The following is a 22,161-nucleotide window of genomic DNA, read 5'->3' on the forward strand; positions in this document are numbered from 1 at the left end:
AAGTCCATGTGTCCGTCAAGGCTTAATCCAAAGCAATGACTGACCGGGGTCAAGATCGAGGTGCTGGCTTTTTACCTACAGTCTCACCCCGTCTCCGCACCTGGTTGAGTATTTGGTGCAGGGGTTCTCGGGGGGGGGGGGGGTTCCACACGGGGTTGGTGTCTCTACCCGTAGGGTCACTAGAATGTCCCAACCTACTGTCTGCCAGGGAGGATCCGCAGTCGGTGGATCTTCTGCTCAGGAAGGAAGTTCAGGAAGGGTTCATGTTAGGCCCCTTTCCCGACCCCCCCTTCACCTCCTGGTGTACTAACCCCATTGGTATGGCCACAAGCAAATACTCGAATAAAAAGCGATTAATCATTGACATGTCGGCTCCTCATTCTTCTGCTAACCCTAGCCTGAATTCCCTTATCCCTTCAGCTGAGTTCTCTCTCCACTATACCACCATGGACAACGCCATCCAAGCCATTTTGGGGGCAGGTAGGGCTGCATGGCTCAACAAGACTGACATAGCCAACGCCTTCAAGCTGTTGCCCATTCACCCCTCTTTATGGCATGTTCACGGTGTTAAGTGGAGAGAGGAATATTATTTCGCCATCAGGCTCAGGTTCGGGTCCAAGAGCAGTCCAAGGATTTTTGATACCTTCGCAGAGACACTCTGCTGGCTTCTTCTGAACATCACCAGGTGCCCCACGGCTTTGCATTACTTGGATGACTTCTTATTGATTGAACAGGGCAACTGCACTCCCGTCAGTTTTAGGAGCACCATGGCCTTATTTTCAACCCTAGGGGTCCCTCTGTCACCAGGCAAGACAATTGGACCTGTCACCAGGTTAGATTTTTTGGGTATCACCTTGGATTCCATCTCCATGCAGTCCAACCTTCCCGAGGACAAGCTTAGGCGCATTTGAGAGGTGGTAGGCAGGTTCCTCGAATTGGGGACCTTCTCGAAGAAAGATCTGCAGTCATTAATAGGGTCTTTGAATTTTGCCATGCGCATCATCCCCCAGGGCAGGTCCTTCATCTCCCGGTTGCTGTGTTTATTGCCAGGTCTTCCGGAGGGTGTTGTCACCCACTTGGATTCCCCAGCCAGGGCGGACCTGGCCATGTGGGTGGAGTTCCTGGAAAATTGGAACGGCATATCCATGTTCATCCCGCCTATCTCCACCCAGTCCCCTGTGTTTTGGACGGATGCGGCTGCCAATACTGGGTTCGAAGCCATCTATGGGGACTCGTGGTTCAGGGATCATTGGCCGGCTGAGTCACTTTCCTTACCCGCTTTCCGAGAGACCTCGGCTTTGTTCGAGATCTATCCTATAGTGGCGGCAGCTTTCACTTGGGGTAGGTGCTGGTATGGCAGTCAAGTGTTTCAGCGACAATAGGGCAGCCTGCGACATCATTAACAAGGGCCGGTCATCATACCTGACTATCATGAGGCTGGTTCGCAGGCTGACATTGTTAGCAGCCACCTTCTAGTTTTTTCTTTTTTGTGAACATATCCCGGGCCACTCCAACTCAGCTGCTGACGCTCTTTCCCGGTCTAAATTACAGGTGTTCTTCAGCCTCCACCCGGCGGCCGACAGACGCCCCACTCGGACCCCGGAGTTCAAAGAATTAGTCCTGGACTAGCCCGGATTATGGCGCATGGTCGGGAATTGGCCCGGATGGCCCTGTCGTCAAACACCAGAAGGGCTTATGACCGAGCCATGTCCATCTTCCGGAGGTTTTCAGCTGAATTTGGTATGCGCGGCCACTCAGTTCAGACGATGGTCGCCTTTGCAGCTTTTTGCCACCTCCAGCTCAAACTGTCTGCCAGTACCATCAAGCTGTATCTGTCTGGCGTTCATCATGTCCTGACGTACCAGCCAAACTCGTCTCCCTTTCTCATTGCATATCCGATAAAGAACCTTCTGAAGGGTATTGGCAAAGTGGATCACCATACCCCGGTCAGGCGGTTGCCAATAGATGGGGAGAAATTACGGGCTCTCTCCAATTTGTTGGACACTGCCCCTTTTGAACACTTCACGAATTTAGTTGTCAAAGCCGCCATGTACCTGGCCTTTTATGGTTTCCTCAGACCCGGGGAGTTCACGGTGGCTTCCCTTTCAGAGGGTCGCTCATGCCTCCTCAAACGGGATTTGGTGAAACTTGGGGATCACTATGCCTTGACACTTCGGTGTTCTAAGACCAGGCAGGTGGGGCACCCTTCGTCCATCCCTTTGTACCCATTAGGGAATAATTGGTGCCCTGTCAAGGTCCTGGACAGTTACGTGGCTCGGACCCAGAGCTCTCCCAGCTACTCACCACTTTTCATGTTGCTGGGCATTCCCCTCACCACGACTCAGTTTATATTTTATATCCGCACTCTATGTATCAGACTGGGTTGGGACCCTGCTGCTCACTCTGGTCACTCCTTTAGGATAGGCGCAGCGTCAGCTGCCTCCGGCAACAACACGCCAGGCCACATCATCAAAAGGCTTGGTCGTTGGGAATCTGATGCTTTTCAAGTATACATTCCTCACCCGGAGAAGGAGTTGAGGTTAGCTTTTAGTAGGCTTGTGACATGAATTGGTTGTTAATAAAGTGTGTTCTTTGCTTCCTTTTTTTGCCCTCTTTATTTACAGGCCTACCCCCTTACGTCGGTTCTGGCACACCACACCGACTTTCTCATACTAAGGTTATCCATCATTTAGTTACCAACCACAAGTGTTCGGCCCCAGGCCGGTGTTTGTGGGAGGAGCTAGCGGGCTTTATAGCGCCGCCCCTCGCCTACTCCGGCCTGCTGCTGCTCGCTCAAGTCACCCCACCCACCTTCACCCTTTTTTCCTGACCTCTAACCTTCGGGGGGCCCTCTTTTTTCACAGGCCTACCCCCTTACGTCGGTTCTGGCACACCACACCGACTTTCCCATACTAAGGTTATCCATCATTTATTTACCGACCACAATGTAATGTTCCGGCTAAATGCCTGGAGATTGCCATGGTTAAATAGCGATATATATGGCTCAAAATAGAGAGTGTTATAAAAAGTGGAGGGAGAAAAAGCAAACCACCCAGAAGTTCAAAAGTATATTAGGGCACAGGTGTAGCAAAAAGTTATACTCACCCAGTGTATAGGGACCCAAAACCAAGAAAAGTGATGGATCCTGTAACCCACTCAGTAAAAACCAGAAAATATATAAAATCGAAAGATTGTGAGAGTGCCAATCTCAATCAAAAGTGCAGTTAAAACGTGAGGAACATAAAACTGAAAGGATGATCAAATGATGACCGTGATTGTGAAGACCATTAAAATCAATGGATAATAAATGCTAAAGCTGTATCACTTGTAGAAAAGATACAAGAAATAGTGCCAAAGGAAGTGTAAAAAGTCCCATCCGTGAAGAGATAACCAAGTATATAGCAAAATCCATAGTATCGCTTACCAAGGAAGTTATTGAAGTCAATAAATTCACCGTCCTGCAGCGTCAGGTAGTCGTGTCCTGACTGTCCTGCGCCGTTGCCAGTCCTTAAATAGTCCGGTACCGCCGGAAGTGACGCGGCCATAACCGGCCTCTATATGTCACTTCCGGCGCGGGCGCCATATTGCGGCTGAAACAGCGTTAACCGCACATGAAGCGGCGCACGTCATTGTCCAGCCATAACATCCGCTCCCCGCAGGGATGAATGCGGGGACAAAGAAGGAGGAGAAAAAGATGACACACACCTCTATTCCCTACCCCGGCTTGGCGCCCGAGCATCTACCATAAAAAGGAAGACACATTGGTACACCCAGACACCGCATGTTGGCGTAACCTTCCACTATTAAACAGTAAATATAACCTTGGTACAAAAGATACAACAAGCATAATTGTATACAATAATCCAACCACACTATAATATATAGTGTATTAAAACGGATACACTCCGTATCACTGTGCACATAGATATATTAGGCACTGATTGATGTAACAACATCAGAAATGGGGAAAGGCTGAGTAACCCAAGGAGTGAAAGAAAAAATGAATGAATAAAAATTGGAAATTTATAAGGGGGGAGGGGGAGGGGGAGGGGAAAGGAGATCAAATGGACAAGTAAAAAATCCTAGAGCACCTGAATAGTAAAACATTTGCAATTAGATGGTATTACTCCAAAAACGGTTTGTACGATAAGGCAGTGTTTAAGCCAGGGGGTTTGGTAGCTTGGAGCTGGTAAATCCATCTTACCTCGCTCTTAAAGATAGCATTGTTAAAATTTCCACCCCGTGGGTTACGTTTAATTGTCTCCAGGACTGAAAATTGTATAATATAGGGGTCAAAATCATGATGAATGCCTACATGTTTGCAGATAGGAGTGTACATCATGCCCGTGTTCATGTAATACAAATGATCATGTATACATCGGGCAAAGGGTCTCCTCGTCTTACCGACATAAAATGCACCTCATATACATGTGGCAAGGTACACTACACCTTCTGTAAGACATGTGGCATGGAAGCGAGGTCTGAGTGTACCTCCACGGGGTAGAGGGAGCAGGTAGCCCTCTCTAAACCATGGACACTCAGTACATTCTCCACAACAATATGTGCCAAGTCCACCCATAGCTCCCAGTTGCATGTTTTCCGCACCCTGGTAATGACTATGAACAAGCTTATCCTGAAGGGACGAAGCTTTACGATATACGACCTCAGGGTATGGTTTAACATACTTGGATATGATGGCATTGTCGGTAAGAAAGTGCCAATTCTTAGCTAAGATGTTTCTAACAGTTCGATGGTATGTGTTAAATCTAGTGATGACTTTGGTGGTATTTGCCGGTTGTTTCTTACGAGGTCCAAAAATCAACCTCTCTCTGGATTGTGCATTGGCCCTATTGTAGGCTTTTTTGAGGATCTTTTTACTATATCCTCGTGCTAATAGTCTTTTTTGTAAGGCTCTAGCTTCTCGTTCATAATCAGAGTCCAGTGTGCAGTTCCGCCGAACCCTCAAGTATTGAGAGTACGGGATACTGCACACAAGCGGACGGGGATGGCCACTAGAGTAATGCAGAATTGTATTTCCCGCTGTACTCTTGCGGTACAGCGAGGTATACAACGTGCCATCCGGATTCAGAAACACCATTGTATCCAAAGGTATTTTCTCAAAATCATACTGAACGGTGAACTTTAAAAAGTTGTTATGAGAAATGTAGTCCACAAATTGCAAAAGTTCGTCTACAGACTCTGTCCACACGATGATGACATCGTCAATGTATCTGCGCCACAAAACCAGGTGGCGCAGATACATCGAGGTTGCATCATCGGCGAAGAGCAAATAGATAGCAGTGATATTCACCATGTGGGAATAGATAGCTGTGATATTCTCCATGTGCGAATAGATAGCTGTGATATTCTCCATGTTCGAATAGATAGCTGTGATATTCACCGTGTATGTTTGTATTTATTAATTGTCTTATATAATAAAGTTAATTGTTTACCAAGGAAGTGACAGTCATGGTGGAGGAATTCCATGAGTTGAATCAGAGGCAACCACACCCATAAATGTGTAGATTGAAGTTCATCGGCTAACATTTGAGGGCGTCGCCCTCTCTTGTGTATAAATTTGATGACCGGGAAAGCAGAAATGATATCCTTGATAACTCCTCTGAGTAACGCACGCTGAACCTCGGTGAACTCGGAAGAGCCTCGGTATTTTTACATGCCCGTTTTTATTACAACTCTGTAAGCGGATTCTTTATATTGCGCGATTTTAAAACTTTTTGCAATACTTCACTATCAGTACACTTTCCATTCAGACATGGAGAATATCACAGCGATCTATTCGCTCATGGAGATTATCACAGCGATCTATTCGCTCGTGGAGATTATCACAGCGATCTATTCGCTCGTGGAGATTATCACAGCGATCTATTCGCTCGTGGAGATTATCACAGCGATCTATTCGCTCGTGGAGATTATCACAGCGATCTATTCGCTCGTGGAAAATATCACAGCGATCTATTCGCTCGTGGAAAATATCACAGCGATCTATTCGCTCGTGGAGAATATCACAGAGATCTATTCGCTCGTGGAGAATATCACAGAGATCTATTCGCTCGTGGAGAATATCACAGAGATCTCTTCGCTCGTGGAGAATATCACAGAGATCTCTTCGCTCGTGGAGAATATCACAGAGATCTCTTCGCTCGTGGAGAATATCACAGAGATCTCTTCGCTCGTGGAGAATATCACAGAGATCTCTTCGCTCGTGGAGAATATCACAGAGATCTCTTCGCTCGTGGAGAATATCACAGAGATCTCTTCGCTCGTGGAGAATATCACAGAGATCTCTTCGCTCGTGGAGAATATCACAGAGATCTCTTCGCTCGTGGAGAATATCAGAGCGATCTCTTCGCTTATGGAGAATATCACGGCTATCTATTCACAACTATCTCTTCGCTTATGGAGAATATCACAACTATCTATTCGCTCATGGAGAATATCACAACTATCTATTCACTCGTGGTGAACATCACAACTATCTATTCGCTCGTGAACATCACAACTATCTATTCGCTCATGAACATCACAACTATCTATTCGTTAAAATAGTAAAGTGCTTTAGTGCTCAGTGCCAAAGTAAATATATTCTGTGTAATATACTGAGGTATATGCACGGCATAAAATATATTAATAGTAAAGTGATTTAGTGCTCAGTGTCACAAAAATGTGAAAATTACGAATAAGTAAATATATATAATATTATAAATAAATAAATAAATATTAAGAATGGATAAAGTGCTGTAATTGCAAACTGGTGATCGTGTGAATACTTCCTAAGGTACTGGATATAATAAATATTATAAATAAAGTGCTGTAGTGTCAAACTGGAGAACAAGTGAATGCCCCCTGGGGTGCTGGATATAATAAATAAATAAATATAGGTGAATGAGTGTTGTACAAATGAGTCAGATCAAAGTGTATTGCAAAGTCCCAATGTTAGGTGCTGTGGTACACTGTCAGCACAAAAGAAGATGGAAAGAGATGGAAAGACTTGTAAAAATAGAAGGGACATATAAACAAATACAAGACAACCCCAAAAAAGGTTTGGAGAAAAAACCTAAGAACTACATCAAAAAAGGAAAAGAGAAGGGGATTTTGAATAATAACGCAGCTAAATATCTATTTCCAGAAAGTGCCAAGACCCCAGTCATATATTATGTTCCCAAAATACATAAGAACCAACAATCACCACCGGGTAGGCCCATAATTAGCGGAATAAATTCGCTGTTTTCAAGACTGGGGGAATACTTGGATGTATTTTTACAACCAGTAGTCCAAAAAGGAAAATCTTACCTACGTGATAGCAGAGAACTAATCTCAGAACTACTAGATCTGGATATAGAGGACGGGGATATAATGGCCACTAATGATGTCAACTCATTGTATACGAACATCATACAGAAGGATGGACTGGAAGCAGTGGAATGGGCCTTAAAAGAACATATGGACATGAAACAAATACAAATAGCTTACATCCTAGAAGGTCTGGAACTAGCAATGGGCCATAACTACTTCTGGTATAAAGGAAAATATTATATGCAAACCAAAGGAGTAGCAATGGGAGCCAAATACGCTCCTAGCGTTGCTAATATGTTCATGAGCAAGTGGGAAAACGAACAGATCTGCCATCATCGCAAGAAAGAACTGCTCTTCTACAGAAGGTATATAGACGACATAATACTAATCTGGAGGGGATCTACTGAGTGATTACAAGGTTTTATGGAAGATATTAATTACAACAAATATGGAATTACATTCTCAGCAGACAGTAGTCGTGAAGAGGTCAATTATCTAGATCTAAATCTTTACAAGAAAGGAAACAAAATAGGAACAAAAACCTATTTTAAACAGACTGACAGAAACGGGTATATCCCCACTAACAGCTGTCACCATCCCAAGTGGATCTCGAACATACCCAAGGGACAGTTTTTAAGAATAAAGAGAAACTGTAGCGATAATAATGACTATGATGAACAGGCTAATATCCTAACCAAGAGGTTCCAAGAAAAAGGTTATAAGAAACAAGACTTGGAACATCTCAAACAAAAAGTAAGAAATATGAATAGAGAACACCTTTTAAAAGGAAGAATGAAGGAGACTAACAGAAATAAGAACATGGAACTAGCGTTGATTACTGAATTTAGTAGACAATACAAGGACCTTGAAAAAAATCATTAAAAATCAGACAAAACACTGAAAAAGATCATACCTAGTAAACCAAAATTCATTTATAATAGGGCACCGAACCTCAGAAACAGATTAGTCCATAACGTCATAGACCCTCCTAAGGACGTACAAATATGTCCGGAAATCAAAGGATTTTTCTCCAATCGCCTTCCAGGACGGCCCAAACATGAGAGATGATAGGCTCCTCCTACCGGAAACACAATCAATTAAACACAGTTAAAAGGCCCCACCCTTCCCTCCATCCTCAGTTTAGATTGTGTTTCTTCCTACGAAACATTTGTTATTTTTTACTGACCTGCAGACTTTTTGATAGTCCTATGGTCCCCTGTGAGCCAGGTTCAGCAAAGCCACTGAGAGTAGAGCTCTACCTGCCACCCCTCCCGGGTTTCTCACAGGTCGCCTCTTCCATCGTTGGAACCGTCGGTCATCAGGGTGACCCTCTAGGTTTCTTTCACCGCTTGTTCCCAGCGCCAGCAGCTCTCCTCCACGGATTGGATTCGAATTTCCCGCTGGAAGTGACGTCAGACGCGAGCGCCTCAAGCCTCGCGGCAGAGCGGAAGGACCCGTCAACATCCGGTGACGTCAGTTCCTGCACAATGCGGAAGAGGAAGGTGGAGGAGACGCCGGAACCGCTTCCAGGCGGTAGTGCAGACTCCCAGGCCACAGGAGCTCGGACAGCTGCCAGGGAGATGAAGCCTTCTACTCACCCATCGGGGAAGGAAGAACCGCTGGGCCAAGCAACAGCAGCCAAACCCAGGTCGGACCCGGGTAAGTGCTGCAATGCATCTAACTTTATCCTAAAAGAAAAAACTCTGCTGATGTATTTTGCTTTCCTGCAATGCTTGATGTTCCCTCTCCCTGCCCATAGTAGGACTGATTAAGTGTCCTTTCTAAGGGCCTCTTACCCTTTTTCAAATATGGAAGAGTGATACTAATTGATGTTGTATCCTGTCTTCCAGAGTCCCAGAGCGGTGTTCAGGAAACCTCTACTGTTGCACCTGTAGGGTTAGGATCTGTTGCCTCTAAAAAGTGCGGTAATTGTGCAGACAGACTCCCTAGTTCCCACACAAAACCTTTTTGCTACAAGTGCATTTACAAGCTAGCAGGGAGAGAGTCTTCAGCCTTAATGAAGGACTTCCTAAAAACAGTCCAAGAAGAAATGCTGTCAACTATTCAGACTGTAAAATCCTCCCTAGGGAGTTCAGGAACCTCAACCTCCCCTGCAGTGGAAGGTACCTCCTCACAGGAGAGTCTTTCGGTTAAGCCAGGACAAGCTAGCCAATCTCTTTCACAAAGTCTGCCTTCAGGATTGCAAAGAAATAGTCAGGAAGAAGAGGACATAGACCGCTCTGTCTCCTTATCTAATTCAGAGAGAGAAGGAGATAGGGACTCAGAAGAAATAGAGGAAACAGAACCATCCAGGAATCTGTTTGGGCTGGATAGCATGCAGGGACTCCTTCAAGCAGTGTATGCCTCTGAAGAAAATACCCGATGTGCCAAAAGGGACATCAGCCCAGGACAGACTCTACAAGGGTCTAGGGAAGACTCCTTCTAGAGTCTTTCCCATCCACCAATCCCTCAAAGGCTTGGTTCTTCAACAATGGCAGCGCCCAGAAACCAAATTTAAGAGGCCTGTGTCATGGAAAAGGAGATTCCCCTTCAAAGAGGAGGATATAGATCAGCTGATCAAAAGTCCAAAATTAGATGCACCCTTGGCTCAAGTGACCAAGAAATCTGACCTCTCCTTTGCTGATACAGGCAGTATTAAGGATGTCATGAACAGGAAAGCAGAGTCCCTCCTGAAAAAAGCCTGGGAGTCCAATGCCTCTACCATGGCCCCGGCCTTGGCAGCCTCCTGTGTAGCAAGAAATACCTACTGTTGGTTGGATAGGCTAAATAAAAATTTACCCCAGGAGAAGACTCAGGACTTGCAGGACTCACTATCCCTTATTGGAAAGGCAGTAGCTTACCTGGCAGATGCGGCCGTAGAGTCAGTAGTAGCTGCAGCCAAGACAGGTGCCCTCTTAAACTCAGCCAGAAGAGCCATATGGCTGAAGGAGTGGGAGGGAGACCTCACCTCAAAGACAAAGCTTTGCGCTTTGCCTTTTGAGGGATCATTATTATTTGGTTCTGGGTTGGACGAGGTCCTAGCTAGGTCCTCGGAAAGGGGTAAAACATTTCCAGTAAAAAGGAAGGATACTCCTAGGAAATTTTTTCGAGGCCCCCAGGAACAAAGTCAAAATAGACGAAAAAGGGAACCCAACAAGAGATGGGGATTCAGGAAGGGAAAACAAAGAAATAATCTGCTCTTTCCCTCCACCGCAGGCTCAAGAGACAATAAGTGACTCCAGCATCAAGGTGGGAGGCAGACTGAGCCAATTTCTCACTCAATGGAGAGAAATTTCAGTCTCCCCATATATTTACAAGTTAATCCAAGAAGGGTACCGCCTTCAATTCACCACAATTCCACCCACCACAATTACCTTAACCCAGGTCCCCAAGAAACCTCAAGTCAAACAAGCTCTGCTTCAGAGAATCCAAGAACTTGCAGAACAACTGATAATAACTCCAGTGTCAGAAGATCAACATCTTCAGGGGTTCTATTCCCACGTGTTCATGGTCCCAAAACCGTCAGGCAAATTCCGCCTAATCATAAATTTAAAGAAACTCAACAGGTTTCTGACGTACAAAAAATTTTCAATGGAAACAATCTATTCTGTACGAAAGAACCTACTAAAGGATGTCTTCATGACCACTTTAGACCTCAGAGATGCTTATCTTCACGTTCCCATCCACCCAGAACATCAGAAATTCTTAAGGTTTGCCATAGAGAACGAGGGGATAACGACTCATTGGCAGTTCAGGGCACTGCCCTTTGGTCTAGCCACCAGTCCAAGGATATTTACGAAAGTCCTTGCAGAGGCAGTAGCACACCTACACATGTTAGGGATTGCTCTGATTCCATACTTGGACGACCTACTGATTGTCGGAAAATCAGAGACCCAGGTAGATCTAGATACCCGTAGGGTAATAGAGGTCTTGGAGAGCTTAGGATGGCTCATCAATCTGAAGAAGTCAGCTCTGATACCATCCCAACTAAGGAACTTTCTTGGGTTCTTGGTGGACTCAAAGGCCCAGAAACTATTTCTAACCCTAGAAAAAAGGGAAAAAATAGTCTCCGCGATCCACGCGTTAGAGGACTCCCCATCCTGCTCCAGAAGAGAAGTTCTGAGAGTTCTGGGGTTCATGTCAGCCAGTATACCAGCTTTGGTTTGGGCACAGCTACACGCGAGGGAACTTCTGTTTTTCCATCTGTCATCCTGGGACAGAAAGACAGAGTCCTTGGACGAACAGGTCATCCTCACCCCTCAGGTCAGAGAATCCCTGAAATGGTGGAAAGTGCAGTCCAACTTGGACAAAGGCAGGCCCTGGGGTCAATGGAACCCTGTAGAAATCACCATGGACGCCAGTACCCAGGGCTGGGGGGCTCACATGGAAGGAGCCCAAGCACAGGGAGTCTGGGAATTGGCAACAATGCAAGCCTCCTCAAATTTCAGGGAGCTGAAAGCTGTGGGAGAGGCCTTGAAAGCCTTCAGAGAGAACATCCTCAACAAGGAAGTTCTAATACTCTCAGACAATACTACTACGGTAGTATACCTGAACAGACAAGGAGGTACCAGATCCAGACCCCTCTTAGATCTAGCTACCTCAATCCTAACTTGGGCCGAAGAAAGCGTGATCTCCCTAGTAGCGGTCCACATCAAGGGGGTAAACAAGCTGCAAGCAGACTTCCTCAGTCGTCATCTTATTCAGGAGGGAGAATGGGAGTTAGATCCAAAAATTTACCAAATGATAACCCAGAGGTTCGGAACACCAGAAGTAGATTTGTTTGCCACAGAGCAGAACAAGAAAGTGGAAAAGTTCTTCTCCCTTACCAGGACCAGAGGGATGATGGGCCTGGATGCACTGGCCCAACCTTGGCGCTTCAGTCTGGCTTACGCTTTCCCCCCCCTGATGTTGATCCCGAGAGTTCTTCAGAAACTGAACCACTCAGAGGATCTTCGGCTGATTCTAATTGCCCCTTGGTGGCCAAAGAGGCCTTGGTTTGCCACTCTAAAGACCATGGCATTAGTTCCCCCATGGCACCTGCCAATTTCTCAAAAGCTGTTAGCTCAGGGTCCGATCTTCTGCCCAAACCCGGAATTTTTTCAGTTGACAGCCTGGCTACTGAAAGCCAGCTTTTAATTTCAAAGGGTTGCTCACAGAGAGTTGTAGATACTCTCCTGCTGAGCAGGAAGCCTATTACCAAGAAAATCTACACTAAGGTATGGAAGAGGTTTTGTACCTGGGGTAAACAAAAAGGCTTTGTTTCCCCCTCTACCCCTGTAATTCTAGAGTTCCTACAGGATGGGGTGGATAAGGGTGTGGCCATTAACACCCTTAGGGTACAAATTGCGGCCCTCTCAGTGTTCCTCGACACCCGTCTGGCAAGAGAACCACTAATAAAGAGATTTTTGTTAGCTAGACAAAGAGTTTCGCCTTTGTTAAAAGACAGGTTCCCACCTTGGGACCTGACAAGGGTCCTAGAGGCGTTATCTAGGCCCCCCTTCGAACCTTTGGGGGAAATTCCCCTCCAAAGGTTGGCTCTTAAGTTGACCTTTTTACTGGCCATCACCTCAGCAAGAAGAGTAGGGGATCTCCAGGCCCTCTCTATCAAAGAGCCTTTTATGACGGTCTGCCCGGACAGGATAGTTCTAAAACCAGATCCGCTCTATTTACCGAAGGTGGCATCTCCTTTCCACAGAACACAGGAAATTATCTTGCCTTCCTTCTGTGACAATCCAAAAAACAGCAAGGAAGAAAGGTTCCACTGTATTGATGTTAGAAGAGCTCTTCTCATTTACTTAGACAGGACAAGGAGTTTCAGAAGATCAAACCACCTTTTGGTCCTCCACTTTGGACCCAGGAAAGGGTTGCAGGCCTCTAAGCCTTCAATATCTAGATGGATCAGGCAGGCAATTACCAGCGCTTATGAGGCATCAGGTGTCCCAGCTCCTGTAAAAATTAATGCACATTCTACAAGAGCCCTAGCAACATCCTGGGCCGAGAAAGCAGGAGCATCCTGGGAGTTGATCCGCAAAGCAGCCACTTGGTCCAGCCACAACACCTTCCTGAAACACTACAGGATAGAAGTTCTGTCTCAACAGGACCTAACCTTCGGACGCAAGGTCTTGCAGGCAGTTGTCCCACCCTAAGGTAGGCCAGGGGTAATCTAGTATCCTCTCATGTTTGGGCCGTCCTGGAAGGCGATTGGAGAAAACTTACCGTTAGTTTACCGGTAACGACTTTTCTTAAGAGCCTTCCAGGACGGCCGGCCTACCCGCCCTACTAAAAAGGGTGCAAACAAGTTAAAAAGGGGTAAGTACCTGTGGACTGAATATAAAACACTTCCCTCAAGGAATCTGGTTGTGGAAGATACTTTTTTACAACTGAGGATGGAGGGAAGGGTGGGGCCTTTTAACTGTGTTTAATTGATTGTGTTTCCGGTAGGAGGAGCCTATCCTCTCTCATGTTTGGGCCGTCCTGGAAGGCTCTTAAGAAAAGTCGTTACCGGTAAACTAACGGTAAGTTTTCAAGTGTCAAAACTGCCTAGCCTGTAAAAGGAGCAAACATCAACCTCGAAAAAAGACTTCTTTCAGATCTACTGTCACGGGAAAGGAATATAAAATCAAAGAACTTATTTCTTGTAAAAGTAACTATGTTACGTACGTTCTAGAATGCCCATGTAATATGCAGTACGTGGGAAGTACCACAAGACCACTACATGTTAGGGTACAAGAACATATTGCCAATATAAAAAAGGGCTTTACAAAGCATAGTGTGTCCAGACACTTTAAGGAGGCACATAACAGAGATCCCAGACAAATGATATTTTATGGCATAGATAGGATGAAAGACCACTGGAGAGGAAGTAACAAAAGAATCCGGGTTTCTCAAAATGAAACCAAGTGGATTTTTCTGCTTAATACCCTCCAGCCTGAAGGCCTCAATATCGATATAGATCTTAATTGTTTTATCAGTGATCCTTAACACAATTACATCTTGTCCCTCCTTCCATTTATCTTTTACCTATCATGATTTTATCTATTTTATGTAATATCTTTCTACCACCCCCCCCCCCCCGCCCACTATACATAATTTACACTTTATATATTTATACATTTTTAATGCACTGACAATATTGTGTTGTATTATTATCAAGTTCCGCACACATACAGTTTCCCACACAATCTCCTTTCATTCATTTTTATTTATTTTTATTTTTTATTTTTAGATTTTCACCTAATTAATTTATTTGATATCAATCCCATATATCGATGCATAACAATCCCTAAATAATAATTTCCAATGTATATCCTCTTTTAATAGCATTTTTAACATTTAATCATCACTATTCCAGAAAATGTATTTATATATATATATATATATATATATATATATATATATATATATATATATTAATTTAAAATAACCAATGTGGCTTATAAACCTAACACTTATGTCACCCTCTACATGTGGTGATATCACGTTATGCTATATATTATATGTAATCAATTTCCATATCAGCATTGTTATTATCTTCTCTAAACTTTTACATACATAACCATTGTATGAGACATTACACCTCTCCTAAGTTTTATGTATTACTATAACACATTCATTCATATATGTCTTATAACCCCTCCTCCTCATCACTGCTTACTATCATAATGTCTAAATATCACATTGGTTTTCATTTGATTACATAACTTTTTAATTATTAGCCGATTTGGCATTATTTGTTGTTTTATTAAAGTATATTGTGTTTATTTGTAAATCGCATATTTATAACATGGCGGACTGTCTACCGTGGTATACAATCAGCAAACCCACGATCGCCATCAATATTTACACCAATCAACAATATGGGGCCATGTAACAAATTTACATCCTAAAGTTAAAGTTTTTAACCAAAAAATAAAATGGGTAATAGATTACAGCTCTGTACGAACAAATTTATAAGTGGCGATGGTAACGGCTTCAATAATATGGCCGCGACGCAAAGGTTCAATGGGGTTGCCTAGTTACCAACGGTATATAAGCGGGAGTGACGCGGAGTGACGCAGCTCCTGATGACGTCAATGCTGATGAAACGCGTCGAGCTGGACCGTGCGTCACTCTGTCACTTCCGCTAGTGTGGTTCCGTGGTGTGGAACGCATTGAAACCAGGACATCTGGTCTGCACGCATACCGAGTGGTATTGCGGTCTGCCACAAACCTCAACTGTAAGTGGATATTTTATTTAATAAATATTATTTGCGAACTACTACACTATGGTCGGTCTATTCTCCTTCATGTGGGGCACCATATGAGAAAACCCGGAGACACCAGGAAGGGACCGAGGGTTAGCGTGGAGGCATCCATATAACCAGGACCAGACCCAGAACTATAGGCAAGGAGGAACCCATAGAGGGATATTGCAGGATTTCCTGGACCACCCATATTGCTGTGCAGAGCTCGCTTCCCCTTTCCAGGGGGAAAGCATTGTGGTGAATGCAATTCTTATAGGGGCACTGCATCACCGCACAGAGCTAAGCTGAGTAAGAATTAAAAGCACAGCACTACCGTATCACTTATTCCTTTTGGCTTCTTATACGTTTGGTACACTAGCATCACCTGTACAAGATCACCTCTTAGACTTTATTTTGGACTTTTATTGAGCTAAGCGGCTGACAGTGTACCACAGCACCTAACATTGGGACTTTGTAATACACTTTGATCTGACTCATTTGTACAACACTCATTCACCTATATTTATTTATTTATTATATCCAGCACCCCAGGGGGCATTCACTTGTTCTCCAGTTTGACACTACAGCACTTTATTTATAATATTTATTATATCCAGTACCTTAGGAAGTATTCACACGATCACCAGTTTGCAATTACAGCACTTTATCCATTCTTAATATTTATTTATTTATTTATAATATTATATTTATTTACTTATTCCTAATTTTCACATTTTTGTGACACTGAGCACTAAATCACTTTACTATTAATATATTTTATGCCGTGCATATACCTCAGTATATTACACAGAATATATTTACTTTGGCACTGAGCACTAAAGCACTTTACTATTTTAACGAATAGATAGTTGTGATATTCTCCATGTGCGAATAGATAGCTGTGATATTCTCCATGTGCGAATAGATAGCAGTGATATTCTCCATGTGCGAATAGATAGCAGTGCTATTCACCATGTGCGAATAGATAGCAGTGCTATTCACCATGTGCGAATAGATAGCAGTGATATTCACCATGTGCGATTAGATAGCAGTGCTATTCACCATGTGCGAATAGATAGCAGTGCTATTCACCATGTGCGAATAGATAGCAGTGATATTCACCATGTGCGAATAGATAGCAGTGCTATTCACCATGTGCGAATAGATAGCAGTGATATTCTCCATGTGCGAATAGATAGCAGTGCTATTCACCATGTGCGAATAGATAGCAGTGATATTCTCCATGTGCGAATAGATAGCAGTGCTATTCACCATGTGCGAATAGATAGCTGTGATATTCACCATGTGCGAATAGATAGCTGTGATATTCACCATGTGCGAATAGATAGCAGTGCTATTCACCATGTGCGAATAGATAGCTGTGATATTCACCATGTGCGAATAGATAGCTGTGATATTCACCATGTGCGAATAGATAGCTGTGATATTCACCATGTGTGAATAGATAGCTGCCATAACCCCGGTATTTTTCTAAACACTTTAACATAAGGGTGGCCATCATTAGCGGGGAAAACCATCTAATCCGCTCTTCTCTTAAGCAGCAAGGCAAGTGAGGGCAAGCTGGCCCCCCACTCCACTCTATGGCCTTGGAGGACCAGAGTGACATCATACGTCACTTCCTAGCAACAGCCTTAAAGAGCCCATTTTTTTTTCATCATGAAGAAAAAATTACTTTTTTTTTCTTTTTTTTACATTTTTTCTTTTTTCTTTGGTTTGTGTTTTTTAGTGTAGATGACCTCAGATCTCACAATAAAGAGGACCTGTCCTGCTTATTTCTATTAGGGATGTTTACATTTCTTCTAATAGGAATAAAAGTGATCAAAAAAAACTTTTTTAAAAGGACAGTGTAAAACTAAAAGATAAAATAAATACGAAAAAAAATTAAAGCGCCCCGTCCCCCCCGTTAGCTTGCGCGCAGAAGTGAACGCATACGCACGTTGCGCCCACATATGAATGTTCAAGCCACACATGTGAGGTATCGCCGCATTCATTAGAGCGAGAGCAATAATTCTATCCCCCGACCTCCTCTGTAACTCTAAACTGGTAACCTGTAGAAATTTTTTAAATGTCGCCTATGGGGATTTTTAAGTACCAATCTTTGTCGCCATTCCACGAGTGTGCGCAATTTTTAAGCATGACATGTTAGGTATCTACTCAGCAAAACATTATCTTTCACATTATAGAAGAAAATTGCCCTAACTTTACTGTTTTTTTAATTTTAAAAAGTGTTTATTTTTCCAAATTGGGTTTGTAAGACCGCTGCACAAATACGATGTGATAAAAAAAAATATTGCAACGATCTCCATTTTATTTTCTAGGGTCTCTGCTAAAATTCTATATATATATATAATGTTTGGGGGTTCTAAGTCATTTTCTAGCAAAAAAAAAAAAGATTTTACCTTGTAAACAACAAGTGTCAGAAAAAGGCCCGGTCCTTAAAGCGGAGTTCCACCCATTTTTAATACGTTGGATTACATAGATCTATGTAATCCCCTTTAAAAGGACTTTCACCAATGGAAACTTTTTTTTTTTGCTAGTAAATACTTTATTTTCTCGTTTATTCCTCCTCTCCTCACTTCCGGGTCCGATCGGCGATGACGTCATTCGGCGATTCGCAGTGTGTGCTGGGATGTATTCCGTGCTAGAAATCTCGCAGTATTACCCAGGAGCTGAGCTGTACTGAGCCGTGACCTGCCCCGCCTCCTCTCAGTGAGCTCAGTGAGGATATAATGCTTTCAGTCCTCGCTCACTGAGAGGAGGCAGGGCGGAGCACGGGCTGAATACAATGCATACAGGACAACTCACTGAGAGGAGGCGGGGCGGAGGCGGGGCAGGTCACGGCTCAGTACTGTCACTTCCTTGGTAAACAATTAACTTTATTATAAAAGACAATTAATAAATACAAACATACACGGTGAATATCACAACTATCTGATATTCTCCATGTGCGAATAGATAGCTGTGATATTCTCCATGTGCGAATAGATAGCTGTGATATTCTCCATGTGCGAATAGATAGCTGTGATATTCACCGTGTTCGAATAGATAGCTGTGATATTCACCGTGTATGTTTGTATTTATTAATTGTCTTTTATAATAAAGTTAATTGTTTACCAAGGAAGTGACAGTCATGGTGGAGGAATTCCATGAGTTGAATCAGAGGCAACCACACCCATAAATGTGTAGATTGAAGTTCATTGGCTAATATTTGAGGGCGTCGCCCTCTCTTGTGTATAAATTTGATGACCGGGAAAGCAGAAAAGATATCCTTGATGACTCCTCTGAGTAACGCACGCTGAACCTCGGGGAACTCGGAAGAGCCTCAGTATTTTTACATGCCCGTTTTTATTACAACTCTGTAAGCAGATTCTTTATATTGCGCGATTTTACAACTTTTTGCAATCCTTCACTATCAGTACACTGTCCATTCAGACATGGAGAATATCACAGCGATCTATTCGCTTATGGAGAATATCACGGCTATCTATTCACACATGGTGAACATCACAACTATCTCTTCGCTTATGGAGAATATCACAACTATTTTTTCGCTTATGGAGAATATCACGGTTATCTATTCACACATTTTTTCTTTTGTTTTCTTTTTTTTTTTTTTTTTAAAGCCCGTAGCATGTGAAACACACTCAAAAGACTTCACCCGGTGCATAAAAAGTGCACACACAAAAACTGCACAGGGTGTGCGAAATGGTCTGGCCTCCGAAGAGGTTGGACCTATACCTTGATCCCCCGGGGCACAAGACTCCTGACAGGGACTGAGGTACTTCCTATGGTTTGTCTGGCCGAGACCTGGCAAACCCCGTTCTCCAGGGGGACTGCCGAAACAGCCCACCCCAAGTACTAGGTGGGGCTCCCCCGAAGGGAGACCCCATGAGAGGGGGCGAACGAAGCCAAAAGGCCATGTCCACCCCCTCCCAAGACTTTCAAGGTAGGCCCAGAGACCCACACCGTACTCGTCGTGCAGAGGAAGAAAAGAATGATAGTGAAGTGACAAAACACTACAAAGAAAAAGCACACACAAACAAAAAGGTGGGGAAGGGGAAGTGGAGAAGTGAATTAGTGCCTAAGTGAAAAACAAAGGCAGGCCTTCCGGCCGGAATAAAAATTCCTCTGGTCGAAGCCAAAAGGCCTTGCCCAAGAGGCAGGTGCTTAAAAAAGTGTGCGTAGGTGCAGTGTCCATGGTGCCGAAAAACTCAAGGCGAGCTGCCCCTCACCTGTGAGAATTAAGGCACCCCTGGGCTGCCACCCCAGGGGCACGTACACTACGGGCTTCTTCTACCCCGGCCCAAAGGCCAGACCAAGTGTAGCCCTATCCTACCAGGAGGCATCAGAACTTTGGACAGCTTAGGGAGAACCTACCTTCAACTGGGGACAAGCCTTTTGCAAGGCCAGATTCAACCCAGGAGGAAAGGCTCCCCCACCGCCACCGCCGTTCCTTACCAATCACATCCAGGAGCAGTACTAACTGGCCACAGATCCAGTTTTCTCGCTCCCTTCAAACTGGTAGGGGCGGACCCATTCAAATCAGAAGGCAATGGACCCCTCCGGCTTTCTCTGATGTGGCTTACTTCCCAGTCCCCCGGTAGTTCCGGAGCGCCCTGGTTCATTTCGCCCCCCACCGATACTAACCATCAGGGTCCATACCCACTGATAAGAACAGATACTACATGTGCGAATAGATAGCTGTGATATTCTCCATGTGTGAATGGAAAGTGTACTGATAGTGAAGTATTGCATGTAAAAATACTGAGGCTCTTCCGAGTTCACCGAGGTTCAGCGTGCGTTACTCAGCGGAGTCATCAAGGATATCATTTCTGCTTTCCCGCTCATCAAATTTATACACAAGAGAGGGCGACGCCCTCAAATATTAGCCAATGAACTTCAATCTACACATTTATGGGTGTGGTTGCCTCTGATTCAACTCATGGAATTCCTCCACCATGACTGTCACTTCCTTGGTAAACAATAAATTTTATTATAAAAGACAATTAATAAATACAAACATACACGGTGAATATCACAGCTATCTATTCGCACATGGAGAATATCACAGCTATCTATTCGCACACGGTGAACGCATACGCATGTTGCGCCCACATATGTATGTTCAAACCACACATGTGAGGTATCGCCGCATTCATTAGAGCGAGAGCAATAATTCTATCCATAGACCTCCTCTGTAACTCTAAGCTGGTAACCTGTAGACATTTTTAAAGTGTCGCCTATGAAGATTTTTAAGTTCCAATGTTTGTCGCCATTCCGTGAGCGTGCGCAATTTTAAAGCATGACATGTTGGGTATCTATTTACTCGGCATAACATTATCTTTCACATTATAGAAAAAAATTGCCCTAACTTTACTGTCTTCTTATTTTTTAATTTGAAAAAGTGTTTATTTTTCCAAATAAATTGGGTTTGTAAGACCGCTGCACAAATACGGTGTGATAAAAAAAATATTGCAATGATCTCCATTTTATTCTCTATGGCAGGGGTGGCGAACAAGTTCAACAAAAGGAGCCAAAATTTTAAACTGTGAGAGTCAGAGAGCCACACCACGCAGTGACCTGCCAATGATCGCAGAGTGCCAGCCACACATTGCCCCAATGATTGCAGAGTGCCAGCCACACATTGCCCCCAATGATTGCAGAGTGCCAGCCACACATTGCCCCCAATGATTGCAGAGTGCCAGCCACACATTGCCCCCAATGATTGCAGAGTGCCAGCCACACATTGCCCCCAATGATTGCAGAGTGCCAGCCACACATTGCCCCCAATGATTGCAGAGTGCCAGCCACACATTGCCCCCAATGATTGCAGAGTGCCAGCCACACATTGCCCCCAATGATCGCAGAGTGCCAGCCACACATTGCCCCCAATGATTGCAGACTGAGTGCCAGCCACACATTGCCCCCAATGATTGCAGAGTGCCAGCCACACATTGCCCCCAATGATCGCAGAGTGCCAGCCACACATTGCCCCCAATGATCGCAGAGTGCCAGCCACACATTGCCCCCAATGATCGCAGAGTGCCAGCCACACATTGCCCCCAATGATTGCAGAGTGCCAGCCACACATTGCCCCCAATGATTGCAGAGTGCCAGCCACACATTGCCCCCAATGATTGCAGAGTGCCAGCCACACATTGCCCCCAATGATCGCAGAGTGCCAGCCACACATTGCCCCCCAATGATTGCAGACTGAGTGCCAGCCACACATTGCCCCCAATGATTGCAGAGTGCCAGCCACACATTGCCCCCAATGATTGCAGAGTGCCAGCCACACATTGCCCCCAATGATTGCAGAGTGCCAGCCACACATTGCACCCAATGATTGCAGAGTGCCAGCCACACATTGCCCCCAATGATTGCAGAGTGCCAGCCACACATTGCCCCCAATGATCGCAGAGTGCCAGCCACAGCATTGCCCCCAATGATCGCAGAGTGCCAGCCACACATTGCCCCCAATGATCGCAGAGTGCCAGCCACAGCATTGCCCCCAATGATTGCAGAGTGCCAGCCACAGCATTGCCCCCAATGATTGCAGAGTGCCAGCCACACATTGCCCCCAATGATCGCAGAGTGCCAGCCA

At 44.5% G+C, this 22,161-nt stretch overlaps 1 protein-coding gene and 1 pseudogene across 2 annotated transcripts in view; both read left to right on the top strand.

Annotated features, from left to right (window-relative positions):
• PARP9 (poly(ADP-ribose) polymerase family member 9) overlaps nucleotides 1–22,161 on the top strand; it is a 144,781-nt gene that overhangs the window by 47,565 nt on the left and 75,055 nt on the right. The gene's annotated exons all lie outside the window — the stretch shown is intronic.
• Nucleotides 8,802–10,550, top strand: LOC309557751 (annotated as a pseudogene). Its single transcript has 2 exons — nucleotides 8,802–8,973; nucleotides 9,165–10,550. The product of its transcript is annotated as an uncharacterized misc_RNA (transcript).

Source organism: Pelophylax lessonae (genome assembly GCF_965119305.1).
Source record: "Pelophylax lessonae genome assembly, chromosome: 6".
In the NCBI taxonomy this organism is placed as follows: domain Eukaryota; kingdom Metazoa; phylum Chordata; class Amphibia; order Anura; family Ranidae; genus Pelophylax; species Pelophylax lessonae.